Raw genomic sequence first — 27,667 nt, 5'->3', positions numbered from 1 at the left:
TATCCCTTTATACCATAGCAACCCCTTGGAAACAGGTTGGGATGTAAAATGCCACAGCTTTAATTAACAGACAAATATAAAGTAACAAATACAAACAGCCATTAAGATATTATAAAGTGCAGGTTAACATGTTTCACTCTTGGAATGCTTGCCAACCCAAAGTTACTATATGGCTGCCTGCCTGGCCGGCCACCTTACACAGCAGCATTGGGTGGGCAAGTGGTAACAGGCAACCATGAACATCACACTCCTGGTACCCTTGTCCGAGGATCTAAACACCCCCATTGGGCTGTGCTGAAACACTGGGGCCTAGCCCTACCCCTAGCAAGTGTAGGGAACTGGTAAATTGTGCCCTTTCTCACTGGCAATCCCCAGAACGGAAACACATAATATCTCCATAATATCTATGATCTAATGGGAAAGGACCTCACAATAATATCCCAAACTGATATGATCAAAAAATATCCATTTACAGCCCCACACATGTACCTACGCATGCAAATAACTCACTACACAACACAAATAATGAAACAACTAACAGACAAGGACAAGAACAACCCAACTAACCAAATCTGGAAAAAAAAGCATAAAACAAAATACATCAACCATATATCAAACTATCAGAACCTTAATCAACACTGACAATGAAAAATCACACACTTTTAAATGGACAATTGACATCCCAAACACAAACACATTAGACATCCTAAAACAACATACAGGGGCCATAAAGCTGATCCCAAATCCCAAATATCCAGACATGGCAATACAAATCCTTCACAACTCTTACCTTACCCCAGAAAGGAGACATAAAATGGGCAACTTACCCTCAAACAAATGCCTCAGGTGCCACTCCCCAAACGCTAACCTAATACATAATCTATGGTCATGTCCTAAATTACAAATTTTTTGGAATGAAGTGGCCTCATATTGGACACAGGTGACGGAAAAACCCTCCAAATAAAACTAGAATGGGCGCTATTCAGCACAACCACAACCTATACGCATTTAACTAAACCAGAAAAACTATTGGCAGGGAGGTTGTCAGCGGCAGCCAGGAAGACAATATTACATCAATGGTTAACCCCAGACACCCCATCCATAACACTAGTAAAACAAAAATTGCACCACATTTTTACATGGACTGGCTGGAGGCAACAACCTCGTATACATATCCTTACCACAAGCAATCAGATATCTCACAATCTACACATTCAGACAAACTACATGGTATGACACGGAAACACTTTAGGAACACCCAGTACCTCCAAAACCTACAAAACCAAGATACAAACCAACAAAACCACGGACGCCCCAGGAGTCAACAAATAAACAGAATGTTGGCAACTTACTCACAGTGAAAGCAAATTCTCACAAGGCCCAAAGAGAACAGGTATGAGCTAAAAGTTCAAGTTTTATTATAAAGGTTAAATTAAAAACATTTTCTTTTCTAAACATACTATTATCTATGTGACATAAATGTAAGACAAAACACCACAACAAATGTAACAGATATGTCGGATAATATGAAAATAAAAACAAAGTAAAAAAAAAAACTACTGGCACCCATTTATTGAGAGATACAGTAACACAACTACCTGGCCTCCAACTCAAGCGAGGGCTCACACCCGAGGGAATAAGTGATATAGGGTGTGGTTTGGGGTAAAAGGTAGAAGCTAATTTACCATAAGCTTACACAAGCCTCCCTCCACCAGCCATGGCTACTAAGGAATGGCCACTGACTGGATAAATTAACCTCACAATCACATGATCCTGGGGGGTTTAGGTTGATCACTGCAGGCCAAGTTCCTGAGACCTACAGAAAGTCTTAGGTTCACAGGTTTTGAATAGGATTTCATGTATACATAAAAAAAAACCAGTGTGCCCAGAGAATTTCAGCCAAAAACTATTGCTGCTTCCCTGGTCTTTCAGAAAAGATCCATGACCACAGCCTAGATCCTCAGAATCATTCTATTGTACTAAACATTGCTTTAATGTACAAACATAGATACATACATAAATAGATTACATTTGGTTTGTAGTGTACATTATGGGGTATATTTATCATACTGTGTAAAAAGTGGAGTGAAGCATTACTGGCGATGTTACCCAGGGCAACCAATCAGCAATTAGATTTCAACAGTTAGAAAAGCAAAGCATCAGATTGGCTGCTATGAGCAACATCACCAGTAATGTTTTACTCCACTTTTTACATAGCATGATAAATATACCCCTTAAAGAGATACAGACACCAGAAATGAAATTATTTTTACATCTGTCATAACATTGTCTTTGCATGCTATTTATAATTTTGCCATAAAAGTATTTGTCCAAGCTTTTACATTCCCTATCTGATCCCCCATGTTCCTCTATGAGGGGGCGGCCATATTTGTGCAGCATTAGGCTTTTAGCATTAGAAGCTGTAACTGACAGGCTGAGAAGGGACAGTCAGGCTGGTAAAACAGTCAGGGTTTGGGATTATTGCCTATAGGCAACTTTTTATGTAGATTTATATTTGAAAAAGTTGTTTTTTCATGTCAGTATCACTTTAATGTTTCTGTATTTTCTTGCAGAACTTTTTACTGTTCCAGAAATTAAAGCAACCCCAGATCAGGTGAGAGAAGGAGATCACATGACCATAACATGTGACACAGAGCTCCGCCCACACAGAGAGACTACAGAGCTGCAGTTTGCTTTCTACAGAAATGGGCACAATGTGCAGGGATTCAGTTTATCCAACCAATATGGAGTCCCCTCAGCTCAGCTGGAGGATTCTGGGAAATATACCTGTGAGGTACAAACTCCAACCGGCAGTGTGAGGAAGGGGAGCAACATGGTGCATATCCACATACAGGGTGAGCAGGAATAATATCTCAACATGCAGTTTTACTATCTCCTTGTATATTCATGGTCAGGGCAGTTTAAACCAATGTGTATTTTGTTATTGTGAAGCAGCAGCAGGTAATGTTCCGTGGGGCACAGGGATTTGTATAAGGCCCATGTCTCTTTAGATTGGCCCATAACTACCCACAGACAGTGGATAACAAAGGTCCCACAGTGAGTTCTACTGCATGTCCCCGGGTCTGAAATACCCCTGTGTCTCTTTATTGCAGAGGGACGTGCACTCTTCCCTTGTAAGTGATACAGCCATACCCAGGTTTATCCCTTCTACACTAACAATTGGATCCCAACAATGGCTCCTTCACTACTGAAAGTTATACTTTCCCAAAACAAAGAAGGAAATAAAGAGCTTGTCAGGGAAATTAGGGGAGCTGGAATCTATTACATGTGTAGGGGTTTACCAAAAATGGGCCCTTAGGACAGGAACCCCTAGGACAGGCCACAGGGTGGTGCTGGGAAACAGGGACACTGGGATGACTGGGTTGTTAAACAGTTAATAGGGTGTAAACCTGCAGTTCAGGGTATGGCCACAGGGTGGTGCATAGGCCCATATAAGGGGATGCAGCCATGTGCTGTAAAGAGGCATTTTAGCCCAGGGGCTGCTCAGGTAGTGTGCACCCCTGGCACAGTTAACATAGTAGTTCTGTAATAGGTCGCTCTAGGAGTGATATGTAGGACACCAGGAGTTTAGAATGGGCGGATATTGCCCCTCCAGGAGTGGAAGTGAGGTTAAGACCTCCCGGCATTACATCAGCCGGAGTGCAGGGCCATAAGTGGTTAGGTAGGTGGACAAGGTCACCGCTAGCCCAGGAGGCTGGATCTGAGGGGGCTTAGGCGTGAGTACCGGGGTGGCTGCCTGTGGTGATGCTGCCTAGCGCGAGTACCGGGAAGGACCCCAAGAGGGGGTGCCTTCTGGCGTGAGTACCGGGGAGATCATCTAGAAGGAGACACTTGGCGCGAGTACCGTGAGTTGCCCAACAGGAGAAAGCTCTCAATGAGTAGTGAGGAGGTAAAGCCCTGCATTGCTGTGTGAAATAATATGTGCCACTCCTGGAGAGGTTCTAATGCCCTGCCCTAATAAACGATTCATCTAATTCATCATACTCCGTGTGTATCTGACTATTTCCTGCATCAAGGATCACCTACCTGCCGGTAAGCAACTACCCCAGGGAGGGGCAAGGTACCGGGGGCTGTGTGGATCCAAGGCAGAGGTACTAGAGACTGTTAAGTTCCCAGGGGGTGGATCATAGTTCCACAACACCATCCCTGGGTGGAGGCACGCCTTTAAGGGAGAAATCCCTGTTAACCCCCATAGTAAGCGGGGGCTCAGGACTCCTGTAGCGCCAAGAACAAGTAATCAGCAGGTAGCAGCACAAGAATCATTCTAAAGTGGGCTACACATGTACTGACAATTATGATTTAATTGGTATCACTGAGACCTGGTGGGATGAGACATGTGACTGGGCCATGAATTTAAATGGTTATACACTTTTTAGGAGGGACAGAGGGATTAAATAGGGTGGAGGGGTTTGTCTTTATGTAAAGTCAGATTTAAAGCCATGTAATAAAGACATTACCAGAGATAGGAACCCAAAGGGTGTGGAATCCCTTTGGATAGAGATTTCAGTAGGGCTGAAGGTCACAAAGAAAATGATCATTGGTGTTTGCTATAAACCACCCCGTATAGATGAGGGGGATGAGGCCCAGCTATTGTTGCAAATGGAGGAGGCTTCACAACTGGGTCAAGTTGTTATTATGGGGGACTTGACTGGAGTAATGGGGTGGCTAAGTGAGAAAAAGCTAGTAGGTTTGTAAATATGCTAAATGGCAACTTTTTATTTCAGGCGGTTCAGGAACCCACTAGGAATGATTCTATGTTGGACCTGGTGATTTCTAATAATAATGAACTCATCTGTAACATTTGTGTGGGGGGGCATTTGGGGATCAGTGATCACAACATGGTCTCCTTTGAGATAATGCTGCAGAGACAGCTCTATAAGGGAGGAACTATAACGCTGGATTTTAGCTGTGCAGACTTTGCCAGTATAAGGGCATCTCTGCAATGTGTCAGCTGGGAAAGGCTTTTCACAGGGTTAGGCACAGAAGGAAAATGGAACATCTTTAAAATGTTGCCTAACAAGTATAAAGGTCAGTATATTCCCCCTGTAAGCAAGGAGAGGCTGAACTATTAGGATTAGGTTTGGCAAGGCTGTTGGGACTCTGTCCAGAACTGAATCCTAGTTCTTGCCCTGTTTATTGCACAGTGTGCCCAGTGCTCTGGTATTTTCATTTTGTATCTGAAGAAGTGCCAGCCAAGAAAATTCATATGTACTATATTCATTTATGGATCTCTGCATGCCATTCACTTTGCCCAACATGGACAGGCCATTAGGCATTCATATTAAGTATGCTTTATATTTATACCTAAGTATATGGATTTTTGGCACCATATTTTTAAAAAATTCTCTTGTGTAACACAGTGGGTGCTGATCTATACTAGTCAGGGCTCTCTATAATACTATTTATCTTTAGTATTGGCACAACCAGCAGCCATGGTGCTTTCCAAATCAGTTTTATATTCCATGCATAATATATCATTTGTAACATAATCATCATAATATATAGTAAATATCAGAAATATAGGTCTAATTTTATAGGCACAGGTATGGGATGCCTTATCTCAAATGCTGTTATCCAGAAAGCTCTGAATTACAGGAAGGCCGTTTGGTCCATAAAACAAGCACCTTGTACTTGATAGTAACATAAGCTGTATGACTCCATATTGATGGCAGAACAATACATTCCAGCAGGATGAAACAGAAATCCCACTAGCTATGATGCTTAGCTGTGTGTAGCCATATCTTACTATGTGTATGTACAGAAGAAGAAGAAGAAGGGGTTTATATGCATATACATTGTTACACTGCCACCTAGTGACCACGGTGATATTGCAAGTTGTTTATTTCTAAGTCTGTAGACCCTCCCATTCCCCTTCCTTATATGTGATGTCAGTTCCTCCCATCATTCTTTTCCTGTTCCTACTTTCCATGTGTGAGGAGCTACTCCAGGGGTTAGGAAAGCAATATTCTTTTTGACCTCCAGCACTTATTTATCCAATCCAACATTTGTTCCCCCACTCCAGCATTTATACATTTGCACCTAATAAAAATTTTTTAGGGGTTCCAAGGGTCTGATGAGTTCTGCTATCTGGCACAGATTGCCCACATCACAGCAATTGGAGTCAGAATAAGGGGAGTGGGATATGTCAGTCTTCAAATACAATGGGGCAAACTATTGGAGGTATTAGGTACTACAAGCTATTGTCATTTATCTGGAGGTAAGAGTGACAATGTGCATTTCAGTGATGTCTGCAGCCCAGTCATTTGTTGGGTGGAAACGTATACAGATACATTAACTCATGTATTGAGAAAATAATCTGCAAATTATAACAAGGTTATCGCACTCTTTTTAATTTAAGCACTTAATCTCCCTGCTGCAAATTGTTACGATCATAACTTTAATTCCCAGCATTCCTATTTATGTCACATTTATAGAAAACAGTGTATGTACAGTACAACTCTTAATTATGTTGAGCACATCATGAGCTTTTCCCCTGCTGGACAGGGGGCCATGGGAGTCGGGTTCTGCACAGTAATGATGGGCACTTATATCAGGCTGCATACATTCCAGCACTGTACTATGTATTTCTGTATAGCTGTATAGGTGGGAAGTGGAAACTAAAGTCATATTAACTTTATTACTTTTGGTTTCAGGCAAATTTCAAATGATTCCCTGGCTGAATCTTGTGAGACTGATATTGTGTCCCTTTATATTCATATGGACATTGTGTTTGCTCTGGCACCACATCAAGACTCACCGAAATACAGGAGATCTGGTGAGAGAGGGAGATTAACCTGCAGCTCTTATGGCTTCTTTGGATAAAGTGTATAATGCGACATATTCTCCTGCTTCCTGGATGGCTCCATTAGATGATCCATTTACTTATAATATTGCAATGATGTTCAAAATGAGTTATTGTAAACATGTTTTATTATACCGTATATACTCGAGTATAAGCCGACCCGAATATAAGCCGAGGTACCTAATTCTACCCAAGAAAACTGGAAAAACTTATTGACTCGAGTATAAGCCTAGGGCGGGAAATGCAGCAGCTACCGCTAAGTTTCAATAATCAAAATAAATACCTATAAATATATACCTAATAAATATAAATCATAAATACCAATAAAATTACATTAATTGAGACTCAGTAAATGTCACCATAACTTTAAGCCTATCTAGTAATAACAATTCAGCTGTCTATTTGTCACACACACACAATTATCATCACAATTATAATTTTTATGCTAGCCATATGTCCCTTTATGTTTACTTTACTTTGTATGTGCAGGTAATGGATAAGATGATGGTGGCAGACAGAGTGGCTGCAGTTTCCCAAAAATACTTGTAACTGTACCTTGACACTGCAGGGGCATCACTCTCTCCCTGGGGCACAAAAGAAGGCACTATTAGTGGGGCTAGTGGGTTGGTGGGAATCACTGGCCGGTGTCCCAAAAGAGAAGTGGGAAAGAAGGGGCGCATGACGTCACTTCCGCCCACGCGCGAAGAAGAGAGCACTGTTAGGTAGCCTGGGGTGCCTCTCTCCCTGGGGCACAAAAGAAGGCACTCTTAGTGGGGCTGGTGGGTTGGTGGGAATCGATGGCCGGCTGGTCATAAAAGAGAAGTGGACAAGAAGGGCCGCGTGACGTCACTTCCGCCCAGGCACGAAGAAGAGCGCACTGTTAGGTAGCCTGGGTGCCTCTCTCCCTGGGGCACAAAAGAAGGCACTCTTAGTGGGGCTGGTGGGTTGGTGGGAATCGATGGCCGGCTGGTCATAAAAGAGAAGTGGACAAGAAGGGCCGCGTGACGTCACTTCCGCCCACTTCCGCCCAGGCACGAAGAAGAGCGCACTGTTAGGTAGCCTGGGTGCCTGGCGGTGCTGGTGAAGCTGGAGGGGGCTGCAATCGCCGGAGGGGGCTGCAATCGCCGGAGGGGCTTGTGCAGGTCAGGCTTTAAAAAAAAAAAAAAACGGCGTGTATTCCTCCTGACTCGAGTATAAGCCGAGGGTTAATTTTTTAGCACATTTTTGGTGCTGAAAAACTCGGCTTATACTCGAGTATATACGGTATGTATAATTTTACAGAGATATTGATAAAATTCATGTCTGTTTCCTGGTTGTGTTAGAATTATTGGTGGAAGAATAACTCCATGTGATAGCCGAGCTCCACTCCTTTCTTTCTGGCTAAGCTTAGCGGCCACGTTGATTCCTGTCTCTCTAAATAAAAGTGACTGCTAAGGATCCTGTTTTCATGGCAGTTACTGACTCCTGCTAAAGGCCAAAACTGTGTCCCTAATCGATCATCTGGCATCTTCCAGCCTGTTGTCCTGACCCCTGGGAAACTGGGTTACTCCCTCAATAGAGTCAAGCAATGACTGTGTAAGGTTTGGTTGAACAACAATCTTTAGATCCCCTATATAAATGGTACATGGAAATGTGTAACTTTTCTATCATTAATTAAGTTTATTTCTCTATTTTTCCACATTACACAGGTATTCTTCATAAAGGGCCAGTAATACCAATAAAAAAATGAATGTAAATATTATTGTTGCTTTGAGCTGGTAAAAATACAGTCTGTGCTACAGAAACTCTAGTAATGTATATTAATAAGCTGCTGTGTAGCCATGGGGCAGCCATTCAACTTGAATAGGCCAAGAAGGCACATCAGATATGAGATAAGCTCTACAGAATAAAATGGGTTTAGTTCTTACACAGGAAAAAAAACCATATACCATTTACATCTCTCAATTAATAAATAAAAATTCAAATGGAAAACTTTAAAGCAATTCTTGCAATGTCTCCAACAATTTACCATGGTATGGGAATTTTGTCCTCCTACCTTTTCAGAGCAAAACTCTCTGGTCTTGTTTCTTTAAGGGGGGCAGTTTGTTAAGTAACCCCCAGTAACTCTAATTACTTACATCCCTTCCTACACCAGAATTCCTTTTCAAAAACTGCACCCACCCAGGTTATGTCAATACTCACAATACAGAGGTAGAGCAATGGATTGGCAGGTTCATATTCAGAGCAAGCAGAATAAGGATACACCGCTTGTCACTACTGCGATGCCTTCACTAAGGCAGCAGAGCCTGCAAAAGGAGAATACTCCCTGATATATATCCTGGTTGGAGCAAAGGGGCTGCTCTTACTAACACTAATCTGACTCACTTTCCTACAAAGTGTTAGAACAAGAACTGACCTTCTATAATTAATCCTCTTTCACAGGGTCTGTGCTCCCTGACTTCTCCAGAGGTAAAGGCACCTCTGGGGCAGAACAGCTTTACTGGGGCCCTGTTGATCCCAGGCTCAGTGGAACATCCATCTGGTTCAACAGAAAAAGATCCACCCCTAACCAAATACTTTATTGAAGTATGGCAGGAAGTGGTCATAAGCCGTATGGGCCAATAATAGAAGAATATGTAAATACCAAAATAGATACATGGACATCTGCCCAGCAACAATGAATAAGGAAGTGTAGGGTTTAAAGCTATAAGGAATGTTAACCCTATAGGTCCCTACAGTAGTTTTAATTATAGAATTTAAAAATAATTTAGTAACCTTTTCTTCATCTTTTTTTTCTTTGTCTTTTTATCTTGTAAAACTTCTAAATAATGCTATTCTAAATTACCCATCTGATTTACTGTTTCCAGTCAAGGAGATGTAACTCCCTCATGTAATCCATCTACACATGTATTTACAGTAAGGAGCCTATTTTCACTGCATAGTGCTCACAAATCTCACAAAACGTTGCCAAATAGTCACGCGCATCATCATACTTTCCTTGTTTAGTTGCAATAACTTTAGAACAATCAGTTTTGACAGGGAAAATTTCTGACAATTTAACTTAATTAATACTTTTGATCCATCTCGTGTAAATCCGGCTCCCTGTTCTCTGTTCCTGCAATTGGAGTTGGGAGCAATAAGCACAGTTTCCCAGCACTGAACAAGTCTGTCCCTTTATCCCCATGTCTGATTCCTGTGCCATATAATGACATCCCAATAATTTCTGTATGTAAGATAACAGCAAGATGGCTGATATAGTGCTGGGAATCAGCATTCTCATTGGTGAATTCTTTTGCATTTATAATAAAGTTTTTAGTCAGTAAAATTTTGATTGGTGACTTGTATTACATCTATAATTACGATTTCTGGCAACTTCTATAGGTAACTAGGGGGCACAGTGGGACAGTGTAAGGGTTGGGTTTACAATGCCTTTAATGCGCCCAAGGCAGGACCAAGAGTGCTACACCCCCACTCATCACCCTGTCTGTCACTCCTCCTTACTAACTGTCCACAATAAATTTCTCCAATTTCACCCCTTCCCCTGCGACAGAACAAGTGGCTATAGGGGCTGGAGAATGTGTATATGTATGTATGTATAACTTTATTCATAAAGCGCCACAAGGGTACGCAGCGCTGTACAATCTTACAATATACACAATTACACACAGGAAGGACAAGTGTTATAATAAATACAATAAATAAGTATAAATACACAGGGAGTAAGTGCCATGTAGTATGAGACACAGTAGGAAGGAGGTCCCTGCCCTGTAGAGCTTACAATCTAAGTGGTTGGTAACATACAGGCACAAATTAGAAGGTAATGAGAATGAAACGTTGAAGCTAAAGCCAAGCCAGAAATGCCGTAACTCGGGGTTGGCAGGCAGAAAAGGTAAATGCCTAGTGCCCCCCATTGGTGGCCCTTCTGCCCCTACTCCTAGTTACAGCCCTGCCTGGCTTTTATTGAACACATAACCAACTACTTTAGGGAAATAAGTGGCACAGCATCAGAACCCATTTATAGCCCGTAACATATAGTTAGCAATTCCCCTTTAATGTCAGATAAGTTTTAATGGCTGGTGATGTATGAAGGTTGTAAAGATTCTAACACTATCAGACTGTAGGAACATCTGTTGTTGTCCTGCTCCCATCACTGTGAGAACTGAATCAACAGGCAGTTTACTCACCTTTCAATCACCGCACTGTATAAGTTTTGAACTTGTTTAATGATGATGATCAAAAGTAGGTAGAACTGTAGGTACAAACAGTACAATGGTATCAGAATGCATTCTGGGTATGTAAAATACAGATGAAATACAATCGGAGCATATATAAACATCATAAGCTCATATGCATTATACAGGCCTAGTGAGGCCTAACAGGCGGCTGCTGAGGGAGAAATAGTGAATCACAACTACAACCAGAATGCACATAACTGCAAAATACACAGCACATAATGAGCAGGCATTAAACAGAATGCAATCATACCAACGATGCTTGGCCTGCGTAGAGATGGGTGTGGGTACTGATTTCATTAGCCCTGGCAAAGTGACTGGTACAACAAAATGGCTGCTTCCTCCCAGCACCAGGAAGTGATGTAATCAGAGGCGGCAGAGTGAATATCCAAATAAATAATAAACAGCTGCAGGGACACAGTACTAGAAGGGGCCAGAGGAGAGGGGGGGAGTGCAAGGAAACATAAAGCCCAATACATATAAGAAATTGTTACATATGAAGAAATTTGCAACACTTAAAAATTGCTATATCTAAAATGTGGCATTAGTAAGAAACATAGATACAGCATTGAATCAACTTTTGCCATTCTGCCGGGCAGTGTTGTTCCTGTTACATTAATAGATGGGGCAGCGACACAAACCAGTAACACCTTAGTGTATTTCCTGTGATCACAGCTCTGTATATGAAATATAATGACACTGTGTTGCTGCAGTTACACAGGAACTCACTTACTGTACAGCCCTACTGCCCTACTGACCTACTGACTCTATGCACAGTGTTACCCAATGGCCCTAATCCGTAAGTACATTGCAGTTTATTTTATACTTATGTAGGGGTTTACCAAAAACAGGCCCCTAGGACAGGAACCCCTAGGACAGGCCACAGGGTGGTGCTGGGAAACAGGGACACTGGGATGACTGGGTTGTTAAACAGTTAATGGGGTGTATACCTGCAGTTCGGGTTATGGCCACAGGGTGGTGCATAGGCCCATATAAGGGGATGCAGCCATGTGCTGAGGGTCAGACATTTTAGCCCAGGGGCTGCTCAGGTAGTGTGCTCCCCTGGCACAGTTTAGATAGAAGTTCTATAATAGGTCGCTCTAGGAGTGACATGTAGGACAACAGGAGTTTAGCATGGGCGGACATTGCCCCTCCAGGAGTGTAAGCGAGGTTAAGACCTCCCGGCATTACATCAGCCGGAGTGCAGGGCCATAAGTGGTTAGGTAGGTGGACAAGGTCACCGCTAGCCCAGGAGGCTGTATCTGAGGGGGCTTAGGCGTGAGTACCGGGGTGGGCTGCCTGTGGTGATGCTGCCTAGCGTGAGTACCGGGAAGGGCCCCAAGAGGGGGTGCCTTTTGGCGTGAGTACCGGGGAGATCACCTAGAAGGAGACACTTAGCGTGAGTACCGTGAGTTGCCCAACAGGAGAAAGCTCTCAATGAGTAGAAAGGAGGTAAAGCCCTGCATTGCTGTGTATCAATAACATGTACCACTCCTGGAGAGGTCCTGCCCTAATAAACCAACTCAATCTTCTACATCAAATCAGTTGTGTGTCTGACTGTTTCCTGCACAGGGATCACCTACCTGCCGGTAAGCTACTACCCCAGGGAGGGGCAAGGTACTGGGGGCTGTGTGTGGATCCCAAGCAGAAGTACTAGAGACTGTTAAGTTCCCAGGGGGTGGATTATAGTTCCACAACATCATCCCTGGGTGGAGGCACGCCTTTAAGGGAGAAATCCTTATTAACCCCCATAGTAAGCGGGGGCTCAGGACTCCTGTAGCGCCAAGAATAAGTAATCAGCAGGTAGCAGCACAAAAAATACCAAAAGTGGGCTACATTTGGAGGCACTGCTGAGATCGGTTTGAGAACCGTTTAGAAGAAAGGGCCCTAAAGGAATTGAGGCCTAGCGTAACTACAGTACCCTACTTCCGACCAGGCTAGATTTGGGCAACCCCTGATCCGCATCCCAAGAGGGGAGTTGGCGCGAAAGAGGAGCAGGGAAGGCTCCTGGCCAATAGGATTGCAGAGAGTTGGCGCCAAGAGAGCCTAGGAAGACTCGCAAGAAAGAGGCGGGCCAGGGGGTGGCGTGTAGTTGACGTGTCCAGTGACCGCCCCGTGAGGGACTGCGGCCAATAAGAGACAATTGAAAGTGCGCCAAGAGCTGAGCAGGGGCGTGACAATGAGTGTCGACGTCATGGCGGCCATCTTGGGAAATCCCCAGACAGCATCTAGTGAGAGACGCGTGAGGGACTGGCTGCTACACTACATTCCTGTCATGTCTGCCAAGAGTGGGAGTGGTAGCGCGGGCCTAGAGTCCCTACCTGAACCGCAAATAGCCTATGATGAGGGGTTCCGGTACATGTGGCTGGGCCTGTTTGCAGAAAAGATCACCGCCCAAGGTGACCCAACTATGGTACCGCTGTGTGGGGAATGTGGAGCGGAGGCATACCTAGCTCTCCACCGGCCCAAGGGGCGATGTGCCCAGTGCGGTTACCAATGCTGGCGGGGTCCCTTAAGGGATGAAGGGATGAGCAAAGGTCCCAGTGTGATCATGGCCCTGATGGCTAAGCTGAATGCCGGTAAGCTGGCGACCGCGCACCCAGACCAGAGAGTGGTGGCGGAGTGTATCAGCGCCCAAGCGGCGGATATTCCAGCACTAGAGGAGCAGTCTGAGGAGGCGGCAGCACCTGCACCACAGGTTGGCGAATGCTGCGCCATTGAGGAAACAGTGAGTGGGGAGCCCCAGGGGGTGACGGTTAAGGGAGAGAGCCAAGGGGAGGTTTCAGCACCTATATCTCCCGCATCTTCCCTAGAGAAACCCGCGCTGCCCATAGAGGGGGTCCCACTACCAAGCAATCCCCAAGGGGAGAGTGACTGTGCCAAAGAGGTGGCCGAGGCTGCCATGCTCCCATATATAGAGGTGAGGGCTGAAGAAATATCAGCGCCCCCTTCATACAGCCAGGTCCTGAGGGAGGGAAGCCTTGCTGAGGCAAGAGCCCCTGGGTCTGCCACAAGTAGTACTCCTGGTGGGGAGGAAGACTTGAGGGAAGCTGAGGAGGATGAGTACAGTCCTGCCTTGTTCAAACTACCTGATCTCTTCTATGCACCTAGAAAGATTCCCAAGGAGGAAGAGAAAGAGTTCTGGGTGTTGCCAGGGAAGGCAGATCCAGACATTTTCTGTAGAGTGTCACGCATACAGAGAGTGATCAATTATAAAATCTTTAGACTGTGGGGGTATTTTATGCCTTACGCACCAATATGGGTGTATGAAAAGATGGAAGAGATGCTGGATGAGTGGGTAGTGAATGAGATATCCACCAAGGAAAAGAGGATTGGTCATGCCTTAACCCATCCTAACCAAAGCAAAAAGATGGCTGCGTGGAGGTTTGTCCGGGCCATAGAAAAAGAGTGGTGGTGGGGCCGCACAGTGCTGCGTCATACAGTCCACAGTTGTGGCAGGAAAAGTCCGGAGCCAAAGCAGTTTTATTTGGAAGTGACTCTGCCAAATGGGAAGTCGGTAAGGAAACCTCATCCCAATTATTATGCTCCCTATGAGGACATAAAAATCCGGTTCTGTCACATGGTGTGAGCAATGCCCCGGAGGCAAAGAGTTAGCCCCAGGAGGGGATTCTTCAGTTCAGGAGGCAGTACCAATGTTGGGTACCCTTCTCAAGGAGAGACTCACTTTCTCAAGGAGAGACTGTTGGTGGCTAAAGAGAGAGAGCCAAGACCGCAGCCAACCGGCTGGTTGGGAGTGAGGAGTCTGCAGTTCATCCCAGAGTGGGAAAGTTTTAAGTTAGCCCAGGAGGGCTCTTTGTGCTAAAAGTGCCACCGGCTGGTGGAGGAGAGCCCAAGGTGGGAGCACCTTGGGACATGGACTCCCTCAAGGAGGAGGGGAGGGCCAGGAAAAGAGAAAGTTTGCCTTTATTTTCTTTGATGTAAAATAAAGAATGTGTTTGATTTTTGGGCAAATAAATTGTCCTTTCTTTTCTTTTGAGTGTGAAAGTAAAAAGGGACAGAGACTCTTGTGGGGACTTTCACAAAGACTTGGAGGGTGGGGATTTTGTTTTCTCTCACTTTTCCTTTCCAGTTCATCCATTGTACCCTGGCAGTCTCCTGGAGGAGCTGTGAAGCGTGATGTTAACAACATGGTAAATGTAATGTATTTGGTAGAATGTGTGTCAGCCAGGAGGTGACAATTTTCTTGTAGGGGGAGAATGTAGGGGTTTACCAAAAACAGGCCCCTAGGACAGGAACCCCTAGGACAGGCCACAGGGTGGTGCTGGGAAACAGGGACACTGGGATGACTGGGTTGTTAAACAGTTAATGGGGTGTATACCTGCAGTTCGGGTTATGGCCACAGGGTGGTGCATAGGCCCATATAAGGGGATGCAGCCATGTGCTGAGGGTCAGACATTTTAGCCCAGGGGCTGCGCAGGTAGTGTGCTCCCCTGGCACAGTTTAGATAGAAGTTCTATAATAGGTCGCTCTAGGAGTGACATGTAGGACAACAGGAGTTTAGCATGGGCGGACATTGCCCCTCCAGGAGTGTAAGCGAGGTTAAGACCTCCCGGCATTACATCAGCCGGAGTGCAGGGCCATAAGTGGTTAGGTAGGTGGACAAGGTCACCGCTAGCCCAGGAGGCTGTATCTGAGGGGGCTTAGGCGTGAGTACCGGGGTGGGCTGCCTGTGGTGATGCTGCCTAGCGTGAGTACCGGGAAGGGCCCCAAGAGGGGGTGCCTTTTGGCGTGAGTACCGGGGAGATCACCTAGAAGGAGACACTTAGCGTGAGTACCGTGAGTTGCCCAACAGGAGAAAGCTCTCAATGAGTAGAAAGGAGGTAAAGCCCTGCATTGCTGTGTATCAATAACATGTACCACTCCTGGAGAGGTCCTGCCCTAATAAACCAACTCAATCTTCTACATCAAATCAGTTGTGTGTCTGACTGTTTCCTGCACAGGGATCACCTACCTGCCGGTAAGCTACTACCCCAGGGAGGGGCAAGGTACTGGGGGCTGTGTGTGGATCCCAAGCAGAAGTACTAGAGACTGTTAAGTTCCCAGGGGGTGGATTATAGTTCCACAACATCATCCCTGGGTGGAGGCACGCCTTTAAGGGAGAAATCCTTATTAACCCCCATAGTAAGCGGGGGCTCAGGACTCCTGTAGCGCCAAGAATAAGTAATCAGCAGGTAGCAGCACAAAAAATACCAAAAGTGGGCTACACTTACACATGAATTCTGTGCTGCCCTTGGTACTGTTATTGTCTATTCAAGATTATAATAAATATATTTTATATATACGCAGCAAAAGAGATTGGTCTCAGCCCAGAAACTTGGTCTTTTAGATTCATAGTTATAGAGGCGTCTTAATAGATGCAATGTCTTAAGAGATGGTGGTGAAAGGGTTAATTAAATGTTATATACACGAGGGGCAAACAGAGTTACAGTAAACTAAACAGCCTGGCAGGACCCAACACTGAGGAATATTTTAATAACATGAAATACCTTTTATGAGTCGGCCCCTAAGGTAATGTCTCCTTTTGTTGTATATTCTAAGGGAACTTCTACTCATACGACTTCAGTCTTATCACAAAATCCCAAGACCATTTAACTCTTTATACAGGCTGCAATCATGTTTTATAATCACTGTAGGTGCAATTGTTATGAGCTTTGATAGGTGCAACATGAAGCTGTAATGGTTAGAGACATATAAAGGAGAGATGTGCCAGTACTATACACTTTGAGCCTGCGGGGCCATTGATAGGGCATCAGGCACAGAGCTTTGCACCCAGGGGAACCCTACACTTATCTACACATTATCTACCAACATGAGATTGCCAGAAAGGCACTGACAGCCAATAGGAAAAGGGATCAAAATCCAGCTTGTCTCTTGTTTCCTTACCTGGAACATTTCTGCTACCTTGAAGTCCATCTGGGAATATACACACAAAGGCTATTGAACATGATGAATGTTGGGGGTTACCAATATTATCTGTCTTATATATATATATATATATATATATATATATATATATATATATTAATATTCTGTGTATTTACAGATTTTCTCACCCTGTTGACAGTCGTTTTTTTTGAAACCTCAGGTAAAAAGACTTTTAAACTATTTCTAATACATAAGATAATTGTACTGAGGGATTGTATAACTGCTTGTGATCAAATACAGGGATGGATTAGAATTATGGGATGGCCATCTCCAATAGTTAATTTTAAGCAAATAATTCTAATTTTAAACAATAACTGACAAGGGCAGCACCAAGGCACGTAGTCAGCAAAACTCTTAAGGGTGAGGGCAGGCGAAGGGTTAATCCGCTTTTCTGCCTGGAAAGATGAAAGTGAACGTATCCCAGCCGATCCACCCCGCTGGGCATCCCAAAGCGAATCCACCAGGCAGAAAAGCACAGGGCTGAGATTAACAGTTCATCTGCCCTCGCCCTAAAGTCAAACTGCCACACTGTGCCAAGGTGGGCAAGTGAAAGAAGCGTTGGCCTCACTCTAATCCCCCACCTCCCGGGGTCATTACCCAAGGAGGCTGAACTGAACTCACTTATGCAAGGGATACTAGCACCTTCCCACTCTGGCAAGCATCCCCCCCCAGCCCATTGCTGTGACTGACCCAAAATATCCACCAGATGAAGACTCCCAGGTACCATAAACTCCCCCACTTACCAAACTATTGTTCTCTACAGTCTTCTTCCTTCTATGTAGCACCTCACTGAAACCCTTCTGCCTCACTGCCTTCCTAGCCCTGTCAAGGCTCACTTTCATTAACTCTTTCATGTCCAGCTAGATTCAATTTTTTCTCTGTAATAATAAAACAGTAGCTGTACTTGATCCCAACTAAGATATAATTACCCCTTATTGGGGGCAGAACAGCCCTATTGGGTTTATTTAATGGTTAAATGATTCCCTTTTCTCTGTAATAATAAAACAGTACCTGTACTTGATCCCAACTAAGATATAATTACCCCTTATTGGGGCAGAACAGCCCTATTGGGTTTATTTAATGGTTAAATGATTCCCTTTTCTCTGTAATAATAAAACAGTACCTGTACTTGATCCCAACTAAGATATAATTACCCCTTATTGGGGGCAGAACAGCCCTATTGGGTTTATTTAATGGTTAAATGATTCCCTTTTCTCTGTAATAATAAAACAGTACCTGTACTTGATCCCAACTAAGATATAATTACCCCTTATTGGGGGCAGAACAGCCCTATTGGGTTTATTTAATGGTTAAATGATTCCCTTTTCTCTGTAATAATAAAACAGTACCTGTACTTGATCCCAACTAAGATATAATTACCCACCCACGGCCTGCGCTGGGTTACTAAATTCCAATACCTTGGCATCCAAATCTCACCCTCAACCGCAGCATATGCTGCAGATAACATTGCACCTCTTATAGCCCAGCTCACACACATATGGCCCAGACCACAATAACCTTCTGGGCCAAACTCCCTCTCACACTATGGGGAAGAATAAATCTGTTTAAAATGATTTACCTCCCCAAATTTTTGTATAAACTACATAACTCACCTGTCTGGGTCACTAAAAAGACCTTCCAGAGAATTAACTCACTACTGATCCCCTTCATATGGGCCAACAGAACCCCTAGAATATCATGGAAAGCATTAACAGCTCCACTATCAGATGGGGGATTGGCACTTCCACATTTACACCTATTCTTTCTGGCTAGCCAGCTATATTATGCACACGCCTGGATTCATACTGACGGGAAGGACCCTGGTATCCTCATCCTGTCACACCAAGCCGGCTCACTGGAAGTAGTCCAGAATGCTTCATATAAAAAGCCCTCAGACTACCCCAAATGCCCCACCACCGTTACTGTCCCAGTTAAGGCATGGAAAGTAGTTGCAACTAATCTACTACAATGCCCCACTCCCCCCATTTCCCCCTTTCTCCCTCTATGGAACAACTCCAATCTGCCGCACCTGCAGGGCCTCCAAGACGTCCAGTACTGGGCTCAAAAGGGCATCAACTACCTAGGTGATATCCTGGACAATGGGAAATTCCCTTCCCTGGAACAGCTTCGAGATAAGCTAAATAGACAAGACCTTCAGGTCTTCCGCTACTTTCCGCTCCGACATGCCTTCAAAGCCCAATTCACAACTTTGGAGCCAGAGCTTACCCCCTCGAATCTAGAGTCAGTATTAAGAAACCCCCAAACAGGTAAACTAACCTCTAGACTATACAAAACTCTGCTCAACTCCATCCCGCCCCCCTTTAACACTGCTCGCCGTAAATGGCAGCAAATAACCCCAAACATGACCAATGAACAATGGAGCGAGACCACAGAAGTACTATATACCGACTTGATCTCACTTCGGGATAGACTAATACAATACAAGTTCATCCACCAACTCTATATGACACCCACTAAACTGCAAAAAATGGGACGTAACCCTGAGGCTACATGCCCCAGATGCCATCAGACAGGGTCCTCCTTTCTACATCTAGCCTGGGAATGCCCACCAATCCAGAGATACTGGTCCAAGATAATAAAATATATGGTTGACAACCTGGGGTTTCCCAACCTATGCACACCAGAAATATGCCTACTGGCCCAGCTCGAAGATCTTGTGCCACATAACAAAACTAGATCCCTCCTCCGTACTATCTTATACTATGCTAAAAAAGCGGTAATATTAAACTGGCTGGGAAACAATGCCCCCGCAGTAAAAATATGGCAGACCCTTATCAATACCGCTCTACCCTCTATCAGAATCACATATGAGGCCCGGGCGTGTCCCGCTAAATTTGAAAAAATCTGGTCCCCATGGCTGGAGCTAAACCCCGGCATACCTGCAGGTATATGAGGCCCCTAGGCTACTAAACTTCACACTCAGCATGGAGGACTATGCTAACCTGCTCTAATCCTTTCAGAATAGTAGTTGCCATGTGTCTGCTCTAGAGTTCATATCTCTGTACTGTATGCCTCCTTTTCTTAAAATTTCTGTATAACACTGTGCACATCACTATATGTAACTTGGATTTGTGCCTAAATACTGTGTAACTCCGTTGCTCCCCCTCCCTTCCCCTTCCTTTTCCCTCCCCCCCTCCCATGTTACCAAAACAATAAAAATGATACTATGAAAAAAAAGATATAATTACCCCTTATTGGGGGCAGAACAGCCCTATTGGGTTTATTTAATGGTTAAATGATTCCCTTTTCTCTGTAATAATAAAACAGTACCTGTACTTGATCCCAACTAAGATATAATTACCCCTTATTGGGGCAGAACAGCCCTATTGGGTTTATTTCATGGTTAAATGATTCCCTTTTCTCTGTAATAATAAAACAGTACCTGTACTTGATCCCAACTAAGATATAATTACCCCTTATTGGGGCAGAACAGCCCTATTGGGTTTATTTCATGGTTAAATGATTCCCTTTTCTCTGTAATAATAAAACAGTACCTGTACTTGATCCCAACTAAGATATAATTACCCCTTATTGGGGGCAGAACAGCCCTATTGGGTTTATTTCATGGTTAAATGATTCCCTTTTCTCTGTAATAATAAAACAGTACCTGTACTTGATCCCAACTAAGATATAATTACCCCTTATTGGGGGCAGAACAGCCCTATTGGGTTTATTTCATGGTTAAATGATTCCCTTTTCTCTGTAATAATAAAACAGTACCTGTACTTGATCCCAACTAAGATATAATTACCCCTTATTGGGGGCAGAACAGCCCTATTGGGTTTATTTAATGGTTAAATGATTCCCTTTTCTCTGTAATAATAAAACAGTACCTGTACTTGATCCCAACTAAGATATCATTACCCCTTATTGGGGGCAGAACAGCCCTATTGGGTTTATTTAATGGTTAAATGATTCCCTTTTCTCTGTAATAATAAAACAGTACCTGTACTTGATCCCAACTAAGATATCATTACCCCTTATTGGGGGCAGAACAGCCCTATTGGGTTTATTTAATGGTTAAATGATTCCCTTTTCTCTGTAATAATAAAACAGTACCTGTACTTGATCCCAACTAAGATATCATTACCCCTTATTGGAGGCAAAACAATCCTATTGGTCTTATGTTATGTTTAAGGGCTCTGGTACATGGGGAGATTAGTCGCCCGCGACATTTTCGCTGGTGGGATGGCAGGTGAAGGCAACTCGGGGAGATTAGTCACCTGCGAACAGGGAGTTTTGTCGCGGGTGACTAATCTCCCCGTGTGCCAGAGCCCTAAATGATTTTTTTAGCAGACTCAAGGTAAGGAGATTCAAATTACGGAAAGATACTGTATCTGGAAAAGCACATGTCTCAAGTATCCTGGATAATAGAATAATAAATTAATTATTGCTTAATTTATGCCTGTAGGAGCTGCTGTGAGACCTGTGGTTTCCTTCTCCCCAAACTGGACCCCAATATTCCCAAGGGAGTCTGTAACTCTGAGCTGTAATGTGGCTCCTACTGCCCAAGGGAACCTGGGATATTCCTGGTACAGGGATGGACACCGAATACCTCGGGATCAGCAGAACCTTGTCATTCAGAGTAGAACATGGTCAGACATACAGTCATACAGGGGGGATTACCAGTGCCAGGCCGGTGCCAGTGAGAGAAGCGACCCTGTTAGACTGGATATTAAGTCAAGTGAGTAAGAAAATGGTCCAGAAAATGCCCTGATTACAAAGGGAAGATTCACTTACAGCTTGTATAACATTTTTCATTTATTTCAGATCTGCTCATCATGCAGGCACCCCCTGCTGTTCATGAAGGGGACTCCCTGTCTCTCAGGTGCCACACTTGGCCTGGATATTATTATACAAGGAACCCAGTATTTTACAAGGACAATGAGGCCATTGGGGCCCCAGTCAGTGGCTCTGAGTTACACATAGGGAGAGTGAATGTTTCTGCGTCTGGTACATACAGTTGTGAAAAAGAAATATATATAGATCGTATTAATAATTATCGTACTTACAGTGATGAAAAAACCATTTCAGTCTCAGGTAAGTCCCAACAGAGACCAATGTCACATTCAGTTTAAAACTTGACACTCAAAACCTGGCTAACTTATTATTATTTGCAAAAATCAGATTATAGAACAAATTAAGATGGGGTTATTTAAACCAGGATCATGAAAAACAAAGAAAGCCAATAATTATTAATGGAATTTGCCCTACAGATAAACCTATAACACTCTGTCACCAGGTGAAAGTAAATGGGAAATATGGATCATGTGATATCACTCAGTAATGGAACCATATAGAAGACCAGGCTCCCATTGTGAGACCCTATGGGTTTTGCTTCAATAGGTGCATTTAGAACCTATTGAATTTCCAATATCTGAGGTAAAATTCCCAAGAACCAATGTTGTGCAAGTTCTTTTCATGCCCAATCTACTAGAAAGCCTGCGAGTATTAAACATCTCTATCTAACAGGCTGGCTCTGTCTGCACTTAGGGGCCCAATCAGAACACTCTGTTTTACCTCCCATGGCTGTGCAGCACCAAGACAGCTTCCAACCCAATTCCCATAACCCCCCCCAACTTTATCCCTTTATACCATAGCAACCCCTTGGAAACAGGTTGGGATGTAAAATGCCACAGCTTTAATTAACAGACAAATATAAAGTATCAAATACATAACAGCCATTAAGATATTATAAAGTGCAAGTTAACATGTTTCACTCTTGGAATGCTTGCCAACCCAAAGTTACCATATGGCTGCCTGCCATGCCGGCCACCTTACACAGCAGCATTGGGTGGGCAAGTGGTAACAGGCAACCATGAACGTCACACTCCTGGTACCCTTGTCCGAGGATCTAAACACCCCCATTGGGCTGTGCTGAAACACTGGGGCCTAGCCCTACCCCTAGCAAGTGTAGGGGACTGGTAACTTGTGCCCTTTCTCACTGGCAATCCCCTAGTTATATGGACAGCTATAAAGGGTCCTAAATGTAATGGGAAGTAAGTCCCTTTTCCTGGGTCATAGCATGAGCTTTTGCAGTTCCACAGTCTGGTCATAAGGTGGCACTGTAGTATAGTATAAAAGGCTAAGCAGCCATGAGGCTTGAAGCCATTTTGGTTAAAATTCTGTACCTGAACAAGCAGGTTGGGGGATATTGTGGAACCTGGGTATAGGTAGGCCCAGATGGGTCAGGCAGCTCCTGTAATAGATCACACTAGGTGTGATAGACAGGCTAAGCTAGCTAGTGAGCAGTTTCTGGCTCCGGCAAGGATTTGCAGAGGGATTATTATCCCGGGTGTAATACTGCACAGAGTAGGGTTACCAGTGCCAGACCTAGGGCTAGATAGTTGATCAGTAGATAGTTGATCACCCAGGTTCCACTGGGAGCGCATAACCCATTGTGCCCTGCGGGGAGAGAGTGAGTACTGCCTGACCTGTGAGATGCTACTACCTGCATATATTTTACTTGTAATTACTCCCAAGTGGCTGTGTAAATAAACAGTTCATAGTTCAATGTTAACAGCCACTGGTGCCCATTTATTGAGAATTACAGTAACGCAACTACCTGGCCTCCAACTCAAGCGAGGGCTCACACCTGAGGGAATAAGCCTCATTCCGGGTGATATAGGGTGTGGTTTGTGGTAAAAGGTAGAAGCTAATTTACCATAAGCTTACACAAGCCTCCCTCCACCAGCCATGGCTACTAAGGAATGGAGACTGACTGGATAAATTAACCTCACAATCACATGATCCTGGGGGGTTTAGGTTGATCACTGCAGGCCAAGTTCCTGACACCTACAGAACCTTCTGTGATTTTCCATAATTATGTGTCAAAAGTCTTAGGTTCCACAGGTTTTGAATAGGATTTCATGTATACATAAAAAAAACCAGTGTGCCCAGAGAATTTCAGCCAAAAACTATTGCTGCTTCCCTGGTCTTTCAGAAAAGATCCATGACCGCAGTATAGATCCTCAGCATCATTCTATTGTACTAAACATTGCTTTAATGTACAGACATAGATACATACATAAATAGATTACATTTGGTTTGTAGTTTACATTATGGGGTATATTTATCATACTGTTTAAAAGTGGAGTGAAGCATTACTGGTGATGTTGCCCAGGGCAACCAATCAGCAATTAGATTTCAACAGTTAGAAAACCAAAGCAAAGCACTGGATTGGCTGTTATGAGCAACATCACCGGTAATGTTTTCTCCACTTTTTACACAGCATGATAAATATACCCTTAATGTTTCTGTATTCTCTTGCAGAACTTTTTACTGTTCCAGAAATTAAAGTGAGGCCAGATCAGGTGACAGAAGGAGATCACATGACCATAACATGTGACACAGAGCTCAGCCCACACAGAGAGACTACAGAGCTGCAGTTTGCTTTCTACAGATATGGGCACAATGTGCAGGGATTCAACTCATCCAACCAATATGGAGTCCCCTCAGCTCAGCTGGAGGATTCTGGGAATTATACCTGTGAGGTACAAACTCCAACCGGCAGTGTGAGGAAGAAGAGCAGAGAGGCACATATCCACATACAGGGTGAGCAGCAGGAATAATTACAATATGCCTCTAAATTCTCTCCAAATCCAGGGCAGGGTTTCCATGTCAAAATTGAATCCGTAGGAGTATAAATATATTTTTTTCCAGAGCTCTTCCCTTACCCACAAATCCAAGTGAGCCCAGATCAGGTGACAGAAGGGGATCACATGACCATGAGATGTGACACAAAGCTCCGCCTACACAGAGAGACTACAGAGCTGCAGTTTGCTTTCTACAGAAATGGGACAATGGTACAAGAATTCAGTTCATCTTATGAATACAGAGTCCTCTCAGTTGCACCAAAGGATTCTGGGAATTATACCTGTGAGGTACAAACTCCAACCGGCAGTGTGAGGAAGGGGAGCAGGGTGGAACATATTCAAATATTGGGTAAGCAGGAATCATTTTTTTTTTTAAATCCCAGACTGGTAATATGCCTGTAAGCCCTTTGTAAATGAAGGTCACTTTTACTGAGCAAAGACTCAAAAGGGAATATTTATCAAAATTCATATTTGTGAAATTTTCCGATTTTTATCTACTTCAAATAAACTCAAATTTAAATAAAAAAAACTCAACTGTCAGCTTTTTATTTTAAAAAAATCCAAATAAAAGAATGAAAACCTCAAACTGAATAAATAGTTGTTATTTTGCCCAGCACAGCTCCCATTGGCTGCTACATGACCTTGCAAGCTTTCCGATGGCTGGTTTTACATCTGAGTTTTTTGTGTTTTTTTTCACTTAATAAATATTGAAAATGTAGGAGTATTTCATTATTATTCATGATTTTTAGCTCAATAAAATTTAAATCACAAAAAAATACCAACATTGATAAATAACCCCCAAGCAGTTTCATTTTGAAAAGGAAATTATATCAATAGAAATATATTTATTTTTTTCTAGAGCTCTTTTCTTACCCACAAATAAATGTGAGCTCAGATCAGGTGACAGAAGGAGATCACATGACCATAACATGTGACACAGAGCTCCGCCCACACAGAGAGACTACAGAGCTGCAGTTTGCTTTCTACAGAAATGGGCACAATGTGCAGGGATTCAGTTTATCCAACCAATATGGAGTCCCCTCAGCTCAGCTGGAGGATTCTGGGAATTATACCTGTGAGGTACAGACTCCAACCGGCAGTGTGAGGAAGAGGAGCAACATGGTGCATATCCACATACAGGGTGAGCAGGAATAATATCTCAACATGCAGTTTTACTATCTCCTTGTATATTCATGGTCAAGGGGCCCCGTAACAGAGCGAGGGAGGAGTTTAGGGCATGGGGCCATGATAGGGTTAGGATGAGGGGCCCGGGAAGGAAGTGTTTGGGGTGAGGGATTGTGGGTATTGTAGTCCCGAAGGTGATTGGCCGCAAGGGGGAAGGAGCAGAAGTAAAGAGGAGGAGCGCGGAGGAGAGGGGCCATCTTGTTTCCAGCAGCTCCCACCCGCCCTCCCTTATTTGGGAAAGCGGGGGGGGAGGGAGAAGGTGAATGAATGGAACATAGTCGCAGCCGGCGGAAGGTTAGGCCTGAGGCTAGGGCTTACAGCCATAGGGCGGTGGTAAATGGGGGTTTCTAACCTCAGGGAACTGTTTGCAGTGGGGGGCAGTTACAGCTTCCACAAAGCAGCCTTCAGCGGCTTGTTGTTATTATGTTTTCAAAGAATAAGTTATGGTATTTAATTACATTAATAGGTTATGGTTAAATGGGGTTGTTTGGCAAATTTGATATTGTTGTAAATAAACGGGCTGCGGCCTTTTCTACCCAAAATGGTGGTGTGTGTGTACTTTCATTGTCCAGGGGCAGAAGGGGTAAGCATAAGGTGATGGTTTGCCTGGGAGGGCCCAGGAAATTGACGCTGCCCTTATCAGGGCAGTTCCATCTTTTAAACCAATGTGTGTTTTGTTATTGTGAAGCAGCAGCAGGTAATGTTCCGTGGGGCACAGGGATTTGTATAAGGCCCATGTCTCTTTAGATTGGCCCATCACTACCCACAGGCAGTGGATAACAAAGGCCACACAGTGAGTTCTACTGCATGTCCCCAGGTCTGAAATACCCCTGTGTCTCTTTATTGCAGAGGGACGTGCCCTCTTCCCTTGTAAGTGATGCAGCCATACCCAGGTTTATCCCTTCTACACTAACAATTGGATCCAACAATGGCTCCTCCACTACTGAAAGTTATACTTTCCCAAAACAAAGAAAGAAATAAAGGCTGGGTCAATCCAGAATCAGATTGTGGCTATACTCATCTGTAAAACACGTAAATAAAAATTAGCCTATATGTTTCTAGGACAAACAATAATACAGGTATAAAGGGGTATAGTCACTCTGAACGTGAGGGTGAATCCCCCCAAGGCAAAATGTATAATATGGCCGTCTATATGGTCATAGTCACAACTAGTGATGAGCGAATCTGTCCCGTTTCGCCTTGATGTAAAATTCACAAAATGTCAACAAAAATGGCAAATCTGTGAAAAAATCCACAAAATGTACTTGTCGCATTTTTTGTCTCCCGTGTCTTTTTTTTGTCACCCACATCATCTTTTTTAGATGTGACCGCGCCTATTTTGCAGTAAGCTAGACTTTTTTTGATGCGGAAAATTTTCATGGAAGTTTCGCATAACAATTTCGCCAATGGCGAAATGCGGAAATTTGTTGAAAATCCATGCCTGACGAAAAAAATTGGCTTATCACTGGTCACAAGCAGAGGAAGAGAGACATCAGAAAGCTTAACAGGGAGTTATTACATAATGGAGGATGTGGTCCTTAGATCAGTTAAAAAAAACGAAAAACTATATTTTTGGAAAACTGATACTCAAATAGTTAATTAAATAATAATAAAAAAAAAAAACCATTTGCTTCTTCCTTATCCTTTTTACATGAATTATTGATTGTATGAATTGGTTTTAGATATTTATTTTTGAACTATACTATATTTTTTAAAAATAGTAATATGAAGAATAGATGCCCAACAAGCTATATACATTTCCCATAATGCCACAAGCTGTTGCCCACTGCCCCACATGCCACACACTGGAGGCAGCTGCATGGCTATAGTATTGTACCAAGTGGGCAGCCTCCTGAGACCCCCTGATGTTTGCAGAGATATTGTAT

At 43.7% G+C, this 27,667-nt stretch overlaps 1 pseudogene; it reads left to right on the top strand.

The window, feature by feature from the left end:
* LOC100493781 overlaps positions 1-27,667 on the top strand; it is a 99,903-nt pseudogene that overhangs the window by 8,305 nt on the left and 63,931 nt on the right.

The sequence above is a fragment of the Xenopus tropicalis genome, chromosome 8 (assembly GCF_000004195.4).
Source record: "Xenopus tropicalis strain Nigerian chromosome 8, UCB_Xtro_10.0, whole genome shotgun sequence".
Taxonomy (NCBI): Eukaryota; Metazoa; Chordata; class Amphibia; order Anura; family Pipidae; genus Xenopus; species Xenopus tropicalis.
The sequence above is the reverse complement of the archived record's forward strand: the minus strand, read 5'-3'. Positions and strand labels throughout refer to the sequence as shown.